The 12453-nt window shown below is 37.9% G+C and overlaps 1 pseudogene; it reads right to left on the bottom strand.

Moving 5' to 3' along the window:
- Positions 1-1374: 1374 nt before the first annotated feature.
- LOC110222323 (ketosamine-3-kinase pseudogene) lies at positions 1375-2326 on the bottom strand (annotated as a pseudogene).
- Positions 2327-12453: the final 10127 nt, after the last annotated feature.

The raw sequence follows: 12453 nt of genomic DNA on the forward strand, positions 1-12453 counted from the left end.
AAAGATCATTCCAATTCTCATGGCAAAAGGGTGATAAGCATCACCACCATTCATTAAATTTACCATATCGCTGAAATACTAAGCAAAGGAAGCAAGTTTATAATTTGGTTCAAGACTCTGTGAAAATAAGATAACTGACCAGACTTAGGAAAATGGTAGGACAAGATGGAGTAAATAAAAAAGCAAATAAATTACTCCACTTAGCTAGGATCACATTAAAGCATTTAAAAGCTCATTTCATGTTATAACAGCAGGACACACAGCAACAGGAAAAAAAAAAAAAGAAATGTGTCTAGGTAATCTGGAAGCCCCCTTTGCATGCTTGTGAAACTCAACTCAGCAATTCCATTATAATAACATTTCTGATTAGCAAATCTTAGGGCAATAGAGTGTAAATTAACATATTCTTTCAAAAGTACTCCGAAATAACTTCAGATCTGTTAAGTAGTCTGAGAAACACAGTTCCATCTCCCAAACTTTTTATACTCCTCGGTTCATGAACCTACATTTCTGCCATCCAATTGGAAACACTTGATTTCTTATACTTGAAAAAATAGTTCTTGGATCAATAAAGAATTCTAGACCTTTCTGGGGGAAAAAAAAAATACTATTATTAGAAAACACCAGAAGCCGCTGCACCTCTTTTTATCAGATTTAGTGACCCTGAATGCTGTGAAGCTTCTAATTAATGACTTTCATTTCCAGATTTAGGCCATACCAATCAAAAAGCAGAACTGACCACTTCTTATGTTCTTCAATAGAAAGATAACTGGCCTAGGTTAGGAAAACCTGCTTCACACTACAAGAAATGTTCATCTAAGCACAACAAAAACTGAAAGGAATACGTTTAAGTAATCAAGAAAGAAATAAGGGCATCTCTTTATTATCAAACTTTCTTATTCACACTTCAAACAAGCTTGATTACTAACCTTTACTTTTCTGTCTGTGTAACATGATGGCTAAATGCTGCCATTCATTACTTCACAGTTACTTTACCCTATAGCATAGCTTAATCTAGCTTCCCTTATCTAGCATCTAGCAAAATATTCAACTTTAAAATAAATTTTTTTCTCTAAGCTGTGAGGTATTTTTCATGGCTTGTAAATAAGGTACTGTATGTGTTTGTGGGTTCTGGATTAAGAAGCTCAATAGCGAGCTACTCTAATTACAGGAAAAAGTTAAAAACAACAAAAACACAAAAACCCAATCCCTCTGTGGATATAGTGGTGCTCTGTGGAAGAGAGGACAGGAACAAGAGAAATCCCTGACCTAGATTCTAGATGTTTGACTATAATGTAACATACCTCCTTAGAGAAACAATGCTATGTTTGAATCATCAAAGTGGACTGAGGATTGAACACTATGAGAGAGCACTCATTTTATGAGGTTCCTCATTACATTCAAGGAAGATCCTCTATACCCAGATCCAAAATGATTCCAATGATTCAAGTAGTGAAAGCGTTGAAGTCGCTTCTCAAACCCTGGGACATCAGGGATTTTGCTGTGGTAAGCTGAGTGAAACGAGCTGCCAAAGCCTGCAGACATCCCAGGCATGGCAAGCTCAAACTCTGAGTGGCCATAAAAGAAAGTAGGGTCAAAAATAATTGATCCTTTGCGACATTTCCTCCCCAGAGATCTCCTTGGAGCAAGCGGGTACAATTTCCAGGCCTTGGAACATGCCAGGTATCTTCAACTGCAGCTGGGACCAAAGTTCTCCTGCTTCTCTGTCCCCTGACTCCTCTCCGTCATGTCTATCTGGGATTAGATGCGGTGCCTGGCATAGAACATTAGCCAGTCCTTCCGCCAATTGCTCACCTGAGGGAGGCATCCATAGCACATTAACACATCAAACCCAGATTGGTCCACAAACTGACATCCTGCCCGCCCTCCTCCTTTCCCAAGAGTTTTCTCCCCCTTTCTTGACAGTCTCTCCAAGCTTCTTGTTATGAAGGTGGAGATCGGCTAACTGTGATCCAAGTTTTGCAGCATGACTATTTAAATATCTCATGTCCAAATGCCCCATCCCTAGTAGATTCCCACCCCCTGGCATATCCATCACTTTCATGGGTTTGGGTACTTTCACTGTGTTCATTTGCAGTGTGGCAAATAAACTTGCCATTTCACCTTCAAACTTTTTTTGGCCTCAGACTTGTGGTTGACTTTCACAAACACCTGGTCTCTGTCAGTGTCATAACTCTGGCACCCACTTGTGGCTTTAGCCATAAAGCTCTGCCGCTCCTGCTTCAGCAGGTCCTCCATTTTTCTTGCCAAGTCTCCAGGCCTTGCCCTCTTCATAAGATTTCCATTAATTCAGATCAGCCCTGATTTGGGGGCACATTGGGAAAGGGAAAAATTCCTTTCCTTGTTGTACTTGACAGTCAGAGAGGGTTCATCCTTTGATTCTTTATTTTTGTACCATAAAAAATTCACTGATTTCCTCCATTGTAGTCCTCCTCCCCCTATACATACATACAGACCTGAGTCCAAGAGAAGTTATGATTGATTATGTTTTATATAGAACAAATTAGAAACAGCTTAAAGAAACCATTGGCCCTGGGGAAGAGAAAAGGGAGTTAAACCTTCATTGTCCTTTCATTGACCTCAACGTCAGTCCATTCCAGCCATAACCATAATATTTATTTTATTTCACTTGACTTTAAAAATTTTTTTTAATGTTTTCATTGATGTCTTCTGTTTCTTGTATCATCACAGTTACCACTAAGTATTATTTCCCTTCACCCTTCCAGAGAGCCATCCCATATAACAAACAGCATCTCATACAGGGGGAAAAAAATCAGCACAATTAATTGATACATTGGAAAAGCATGAAAATGTGCAATATGTAACACTTCTGACATACATGAAAGGATGGGGTGGGGTGTCTTCTCATATCTCTTCATTTAAATCATGACTGATCTTTATAATTTTGTTACATTTACTTTTTTTTGGTGTATAGTTGTTATTTCCATTTCCATTATTGTAGTTATTGTGTATAGGGGCAGCTAGGTGGCTCAGTGGATACAGCTGGGCCTGGAGACAGGAAGACTCCTCTCCATGAATTCAAATCTGCCTCAGACAGTTATATGACCCTGGGCAATTCACTTTACTCTGCCTCAGTTTCCTCATCTGTAAAATGAGCTGGAACAAGAAATGGCAAACTACTGTAGTATCTTTGCCAAGAAAACACAAAATGGGGGTCACAAAGAGTCAGACAGGACTGAAAAAAAGACTGAACAACAGTATTGTTTTCTTAGCTATGCTTCCCTATGCATCAGTTCATATAGATCTTTTCATGCTTCTTTGTGTTCATCGCACACATAGTTTCTTACAGCACAGTAGTATTCCATTACATCTTTGTACCGCAATATGTTTAGCCATTCTCCAATCAATAGGCATCTACTTTGTTTCTAATTCTTTACTAACACAAAAAGTGCTGCCATAAATATTTTGACATGTATAGGACTTTCTTCTTATCTGTGGCTTCCTTGGGGCATAAGCCCAGTAACAGAGTCTTTTCTCAAAGGATAATGGACATTGTAGTCACTTCATTTGCATAATTCCAAATTGCTTTCCAATATGGTTGTAACATTTCACACCTCTAACCATTATAGTATTTTTTTTTAAAAAAAGCACAGGCCATGACCTTTGGAGCCATGTCTTCAACTCCTACATTCTTGTCTTGAGCCTGAATTGTAAAATGCCTTTCAGGGCTTCTGTCTCATTCTCCGTGAATGCCATTGTGCCATTGCACTGTGTTTTCACCCTTCTCCAAACCTACACTCCAATCGCACCTCATGCTCAGCAACCTCAGCTACATCTACTCCAACCTGGTATGTCCATGCACAAACTCTCTTCCAGGGCAAGAAAAAAACCATACTATCTATCCAGGACTACAATTCTCATAATTTATATAGTTAGGTGTCCCAGCATTTCTCTGCCTGCAGGGAGTCTGGATTGCCAGTTATACTATTTTAATCAATTAATCAGCAATCATTTATTCAGTTCCTACCATGTTTCAGGTACTGTGCTAGATGTTAGAATACAAAATGAAACAATCCTTTGCCTCAAGGAGCTTACAATCTAGCCAGAAGAGATACCAAGTACAGACAGAGGCATACACAGATCCAAGATAATTTGAGGTGTAGGTATGGGGGAAGACAGTAGTAGTTTGAAGGATCAGGAAAGGCTTCATGTAGAAGGTGGCATTTGAGTTGAGTTTTGAAGAAACTTGGGATCTGAAAAATAGGGTAGAGAAGGAAGTGCATTCCAGGAATAGAGGATAGCCAGTGGAAAGACATAGAGGCAGGTGATGAGGAAAAATACTGCAAAGGTAGGTCAGGGTCAGGTTGTAAATGGCTTTAGATGTCAGAGGTGTTTATCTTTGAGGTAATAACAAGTTTATTTAGTAGAGGAATGACATAGTCTGATTTGCATTTTAGTAAAATCACTTTGTCAACTGTGTGGAGAATGGCCTGGTATGGGGAGAGGCTTGAAGTGGGGAGTTTCAACAGTATTGGCAAGAGATGATTAGGGACTGAGCTAGGACCATGATTGTGTAAGTGAAGAGAAGGTGGAGATGAGATGCTGTGGAGGTAGAAGCAAGCTTGGCCTCTGAAAAGCTGTATGGAAGGAGCAAGAGTGAGGAGCCAAGGATGACACCGAACTGGTAAACATGGATGACTGGGAAAATGACGGTGCCCTTGACCTTTTGAAATAGGGACATTTGGAAAAGGAGTGAGTCGGGGGGAAGGGAGAATGATGAATTCTCTTTTGTGCATGTTGAGATGTGATGATCACAGCACATTTAATTAGAAATATCCAATAAACTATTGGTGGTGTGAAAATACTGCTCAGTAGAGCAGCTAGGGCTGGATATATAGGTCTGGGAGTAATTTCAATAATGACTATAATGAAACCTATGTGAACTGTCATCACTACATGGGAGAAAATGTAAAGAGAGAAGAGAAGAGGACCTTGGAGGCATACCCACAGTTATGGAGCAAGGTATGGGTGACAATCCATCAAAGGAGAATGAGAAAGCATAGTTAGATAAGTAAATGAATGGAGAGGTGTGAGGAAAATCTAGAGACTGGAGAGTATCCAGGAGAGGATAGTGAAAAGTGTCAAGTGCTACAAAAAGGTCCTTAAGGTTTATAAAGCACTTTCACACAGATAATCCCATTTGAGTGCCTTGCTTCCATAGAGATAGTAACTATAATTAGTTCCATGAGGAATAAGTATAAGAGATTAAAGAATTGGATCAAAATCTTGAGAGGCAGTGTAGCACAGTAAATGGTGAGCTGGCCTCTGAATCAGGATGAGCTTGGTTCAAAGTCTGCCTCTAGCACTTCCTGGCTGGGTGAGAAAGCTGTTTACCCTGTCTGTGCCCCAGGTATCTCTTTAAGACTGTAAGTTACAAAGAATATATGGATCGTCATTGATAGAAGGGGTTCCACATGGGAAGCTCCATACCCCAATAAAATCACAGGTCTAGTGAAAACAAAAACAAAAAGTTGCCCAAAGTCACACAAACTAAGAAGTGGTAGGATTGGAACAAATTGTCACTTTCAAGTCTTCCAATCCTTAATATTAGGTCAACCTTTGACCCAATGTAGAGAGGACAGTAAGGATGCTTGAAAAGGAGAGGGGAAGCAAGAAGTGAAAGTGATTTAAATTTCCAAGCCAGTAGTATGGACAGTCCACCACCATCATTCTCTTGTTGACTGAGTATTTCTAAAGTTGCCTCATTTCTTAAGTCTGGGACTATAGACAGAATTCAAGTAGATGAAGAAAAAAAGCAAGGGCTCCCTTAGGTTAAGCTAGAAAGTGATAGATTCTTTGGAAATATTAGCTTAATTTTCAGACACTCCCTAATACCAAATACCCAGCTTTGCAATGGAGGATCATCTTTTCAACCCACTAAATGTCAGTGCGTAAGAGGGCCAGTTTTGATGCATTAACTTAATGCTTCTTGACCTGGCTTAGCCCTTCTTTCTCCCCACCCCAAGTCATGACCTGAAACTAGACTACTTAGCCCCAGAACCAAGAAGACAAAGAATACACTCATGTGTGAGGGAGAAGATGCCAGGGTATCCTTCTGTGGCATTTTAGCAACCCAATCTTGGAGAAAATAAGGCTCAGTGTTACTTGAGTCATAAGTACTAGTGACTGCAAGGGAGACATGGACTACCTTTTGAAAGCATGGCTTGAGAATTTAGAAAACATCATAACTATCTGCCGGACAAACTGAAGGATGACTCTGTCCTTACCTAAGGGGAAAGTGCTTACTCACGTTATCCAACTCAACAGTACTTGCTGAGTCATGGTTCGCACTAACTCTGCTTCAGATCTAACACAGCGAGATCTGAATCAGCAATAAATCAGCCAAGCAGACCCTCTCCTAGCTATCTGAAATGTGGCTCCACTTTCTTGCTCCACTTAGAATTAGTTAGAAAGGCTCAGAATTCTCAGAAAAAAAATGTTGATCTTACATTCATCTGAAAAGGGGGACCAGCAACATACATGGCTATGATATTTGCATCTGATATTTTTAAGTTTGGATATGAATCTATAAATCCATGTCCACTTTTTGATAGTTTATTCATTGGTAGACTTTGTTCTACTAATGTTTAACATATAGATATGTGGAGAAGAAGAAAAGGACATTTTAAAATTCTACTTTAAATATAATGTTCTTCTTTTCCACAGATCTAAATTTTAAATACATTTAAAGCCTGGCTCACTCCCACTTCCTCCATGAAACCTTCCCTTGACACTCAAGAGTGAACAATTTTAGCTGTCATTTACATGAGGAGTAAAAGGGAGTAAGAGCTTCTTAAACACTTATTGTGAGCCAGGCACTGTGCTAAGTACTTTATAAACATTATCTCATTTGATTCTCATGACAACTCTGTGAGGTAGTTATTGCTATCATTATCCCCATTTTACAGTTGAGGAAACTGAGGCAGACAGAGGTGAAGTATCTGAGGGCAGATTTGAACTGATGTATTCCTGACTCCAGGACCAGGGCAACAGCCACTGAGCCTCCAGCTGAAGGTTTGTAAATATCCATTTTCCCATTTCATCTCATCTATAAGGTGTCACCTATGCAAAAGACAGTGTGTTAGAATCCAGGGATACAGACAAAATCAAAATGGCCATCATCCTCTGGAAGCCCAGATTCCAGGGGATATAATATTTAGACAAATAAGGCGGGTAAAAAACTGATCAGGGAGACATTACTAGCTGGGAGAGATAAAGGAAGATTTCTGAAGTGGTTGCATTGAAAGAAGATAGGGATTTTGAGAAGAGAAAATGGAGGACAGAATGTGAAAATATAAGGAGGCAGGAGATGGAGTAATGAATTTGGGGGATGAGTAGTAATCCAGTTTGACTAGAATTTAGAGGTCAGGAAAAACAATTTAAAGACCTGTAGCCTGGGTGAGCATCATTTCCCCACTAAGAGGATTCATGTGGACCAGGTTCAGTATTGGGTGACCCTGATTTCCTTCTTTTAGAGGTCACTGCACTTTGAGACACTCTCCTATTCTCTGGCTCACAATCATTTCCTCACCTCAGAATAGATGCTGGAGAAAATCTCTAAAACAAAGTTTATGTATGGATCATTAGAGTAGATTAATTCTCTAAAAGAGAGTAATAGAGTTGTCTCTAGAAAGGTATTCAATGTACAAAGTTGATCAGATAGAAAACAGCTATTTATTTACTTTATGCTTAAAACACAAAAGACACCTAAGTGCACATTGATAAATACTTGAAATAGTATAAATACATGAAATAGTAACCCATAAATCCTAGTATGCTTTCTTGGAATGTTGATATTTAAAATACTAAAACTGAAACTCGGGGTAGAACTACTGAAGAGGTGTTTTACTTTTACCTCTGGCCTTTGTTGTCTGTATAACTCACAGTGCAGATCTTCTGGCAAGTTATACGCTGGCTGGAGCTTTCATTCCTAGTATCTTCCTGGCAGTGGTCATCTATTTATCTGAGAAAAGTTGCTGTGAAGGTCACCTCCTAACAGGAAACCAGCACCTAGACCCAGAATCTCTAATGGTTGTCATCAGTACTAGCTACACCAATCTCAAGACTACTGTTTGGTCACTTGTGTTCAGATCAAGAAACCCAAAGCAGAAGAGGCAATCAGGGATGTGAGGTCCAGTCTCACGCTCATCTTGACCATCATATTGTCTGGCTGCCATACATGTATGGTAGCCATTGTAACTGGATAGGGGTAGGGGAAAGAGGAAGATTCCCTTCTGCTTCAATGGAACTCTGAGGGAGAGTTCAAGAGTGCCAATTCAATCCATAGATAGAAAGAGAGAAATCATGAGGTTGGAGTTACTCTTTTAAAAAAAAAGTTATTTCATTAAACATTTCCCAATTACATGTAAAAAATTTTTAACAATCATTTAAAAAAAGTTTTGATTTTCAAATCCTCTCTCTCTCCCACACTTCTTCCCACCTTGAGAAGGCAAGCAATTTGATTTTAATTATTCATGTGAGCTCATGCAAAACATATTTCTATATTAGGCATGTTGCCAAACAAAACACAAATAAAACAATAAAAATAAAGAAAAAAAATTTTAAACTATGTTCTGATCTACATTCAGAGTTCATTAGCTTTCTTTCTGAAGGTGATAGCATTTTTCATTGTGGGTCCTTTGGAATCATAGGCCTTTTGATGAGGGAGAAAGAGGAGAGTATAAAAGCTGGCTTGAAGCTTAACATCAAAAAAACTAAGATCTTGGCAACTTGTCCCATGACTTCCTGGCAAATAGAGAGAGAAGAAATGGAAGCAGAGTCAAATTTTATACTCTTGGGCTCAAAGATCATTGCAGATGGTGACTGCAGGCACGAAATTGAAAGAATGTTTTTCCTTGGAAGGAAAGCTATGTCAAATCTGTATAGCATACAGAGACATCACCTTGCTGACAAAGGTCTGTATAGTCAAAGCTATGGTTTTTCCAGTAGCAATGCATGGACCATAAGGAAAGCTGAGTGCCGCAGAATTGACACTTTCAAATTGTGGTGCTGGAGAACACTTTTGACAGTCCCTTGGACAGCAAAGAGATCAAATCAGCCAATACTTAAAGAAATTAATTCAGGCTGTTCACTGGAAGGTCAAATGCTGAAGCTGAAGTTCAAATGTTTTGGTCACAAAATGAGAAGACAGGACTCATTGGAAAAGACCTTGATATTGGGAGAGATTTAAGGCAAAAGGAAAGTAGATGGCAGAGGATGAGACGGATAGATAGTGTCATAGAAATAATGAACATGAACTTGGTCAAACTTAAAAATGTAGTACAGAATAGAAGGACCTGGTGTGCTATAGTCCATGGGGTTATGAAGAGGCAGACATAAATGACTGAATAACAACAACAACCACTGGAATTGTCTTGGATCGTTGTCTTGATTAGAATAGTTAAATCTTTCTCAGTTGATAATTGTTACAGTATTACTGTTATTGTATACAATGTTTTCCTGGTTCTGCTGACTTCATTTTGCATCAGTTCATGTAAGTCTTTCCAGGTTTTTCTGAAACCACCCTGTTCATTATTTCTTATAACACAAAAGTATTCCATCACAATCATATGCCATAACGTGTTCAGCTATTCCCCAATCGATGAACATCCCCTCAGTTCCTAATTCTTTGCCACCACCAAAAGAGCCTTTATAAATATTTCTGCACAAATAGGTCCTTTCCCCTTTTCTTTGATCTCTCTGGTTTACAGACCTAGTAGTGGTATTGCTGGGTCGAAGTGTATGCACAGTTTTATAGACCTTTGGGTTTAATCCCAAATTGCTAACCAGAATGGTTAGTGACGCACAACTCCACCAACAGTGCATTGGTATCCCAATTATCCATGTTTTCCCTTTAGCATTTGTTATTTTCCTTTTCTGTCATGTTAGCCAATCTGATAAGTATAAGATGCTGTCACAGAGTTTTTTTTTAAATTTGAGTTTCTCTAATCAGTACTGATTTAGAGCATTTTTGCATGTGACTATTGATAGCTTTGATTTCTTCTTCTGAAAACTGCCTGTTTATGTATATCCTTTAATCATTTCTCAACTGGAGAAAGGCTTGTATTTTTACAAATTTGGTGCAGTTCTTATATATTTGAGAAATGAGGCCTATCAGAGAAACTTGCTGCGATTTCCCCCTCCCCATTCCAGTTTCCTGTTTTCCTTCTAATTTTGGCAACATTGTTTTTGTTTGTGCAAAACTTATTTAATTTCATGTATTCAAAATTATTTATTTTACTTCCTGAAATCCCCTCTATTTCTTATTTGGACATAAAATTTTCCCTAGTCCATAAATCTGACAGGCACATTTTTCCATGATCCCCTTAATTATCATATCCCCTTTTATGTTTAAATAATTTATCCATTTTGACTTTATGGTGTGAGATGTTAGTATATGCCTAGTTTCTGACAAACTGCTTTCAAGTTTTCCCAGCAATTTTTGTCAAATGTTGAATTTTTACCCCAAAAGCTTAGATCACTGAGTTTATCAAACACTAGATTACTATGATCATTTATTACTGTATATTATATACCTAGTCTTTTCCATTGATCCATCAGTCTATTTCTTGTAGAACCAGATTATTTTGATAATTACTGCTGTATAATATCATTAGAAATCTTGAACTGCTAGGCCATCTTCTTTAACATTTTTTTTTTCATTGATTCCCTTGACATTTTTTACCTTTTGCTCTTCTAGATTAATTTTGTTACTATTTTTTCTAGCTCTATATGATAATTCATTGATAGTTTGATCAGTATGGCAATGAATAAGTAAATTAATTTGGGGAGAATTGTCATTTTTATTACATTGGCTCAGCCTACCCATTAGCAATTAATATTCTTCCAATTATTTAGATATGTCTTTGGGTAAAAAGCGTTTCATAGCTATGTTCATGTAATCTCTGGGTTTGTCTTGGCAAGTAGATTCCCAAGTAGCTTATATTGTCTGCAGTTATTTTAAATGGAATTTCTTTTTCTATCTCTTTCAGCTGGGTTTTGTTACAGAAATGCTGATGTAGGTTTATTTTATTTCCTGCAATTTTGCTGAAGTCGTTCATTTTTTCAACTAGTTTTTTAGTTGATTTTCTAGGAATCTGTAAGTATGCCATATCATCTGCAAAGAGTGATAATTTTGTTTATTTTTATTCATTCTGTTTCCTTTTCTTGTCTTAATTGCTGTAGCTAGCTTTTCTAGTACAATATTGGACAACAGCAGTGATAATGTTCATCCTTGCCTCAACCTTAATCTTACTAGAAATGCTACAAATTTAATCCTGTTGCAGATAATGTTTGCTCTAGGTTTTAGATAGATACTACTTAACATTTTAGAAGTAGCTAGATGTTTTAGTAGATAAAGTGCTGAGATTGGAGTCAGAAACACATGAGTTCAAATGTGACCTCAGACACTTTCTTTTAGCTCTGTGACCCTGGACAAGTTGTTTAGCCTCTGTTTGACTTAATCCACTGACATAGAAAATGACAAACCACTCCTGTATCCTTGCCAAGAAAACCCTACAAATAGTGTTGCTGTGCTATGGTTCACAGGGTCATGAAGAGTTGGACACAACTGAAGAACAACACTTATTTTAAGAAAGGCTCCATTGATTCCTATGTTAGCTGGTATTTTTAATAAGAACGGTGGTGTATTTTTCAAAGGCTTTTTCTGCATCTATTGATATAATCATATGATTCTGTTCTGTTTTCCTAATATTGAACTAGCCCTGCATTCCTGGTATAAATCCCACCAAGTCATAAGTTTTGATCTTTATGATATATTGCTATAATCTCCTTGCTAGTATTTTATTTAAAATTTTTGCATTGATATTCATTAAGGAAATTAGTCTATGGTTTTCTTTCTCTGTTTTTACTCTCCCTGGTTTAGGTATCAAAACCATATTTGTGTCACAAAAGGAATTTGGTAGAACTCCTTTATCTATTTTTTCAAATAGTTTACATAGCATTGAGATTAATTCTTCCTTAAATGTTTTGTAAAATTTACAGCCACTGAAAGTTTTTGAGCAGGGGAGTGACATGGTCAGACCTATTCCTACAAGGAATAGAGAGAGAAGAAAGAGACCACTAGTTAGGAGCCATCACAGAGCTTCAGGTGCAAGCCGTCCACACTTGGGTATGGCTCCATGAGTGGAGAAAAGAAGAGAGATGAAAAAAATATTGAAGAGATAAAAATCAAAAAGATTGGCAACTGATGGGATATGGGGCTGCCAGAATGAGGAAGAGAGAAGAATCTAATATATCCCGGAGATAATGAATCTAGGCAACAAGGAGGATTGTGGCTTCCTCAACAGAAATAAGGAAGTTTGAAACAGGGCCAGGTTTTAGGTCCGCAGTGATCTTTTTTTTTTTCTTCTGAATTCATAGCACTTCTATTTGAAAAAGGACCCAAGTCAG

Source organism: Phascolarctos cinereus, unplaced genomic scaffold, assembly GCF_003287225.1.
Source record: "Phascolarctos cinereus isolate Bilbo 61053 unplaced genomic scaffold, phaCin_HiC Scaffold_4;HRSCAF=312, whole genome shotgun sequence".
NCBI lineage: Eukaryota > Metazoa > Chordata > Mammalia > Diprotodontia > Phascolarctidae > Phascolarctos > Phascolarctos cinereus.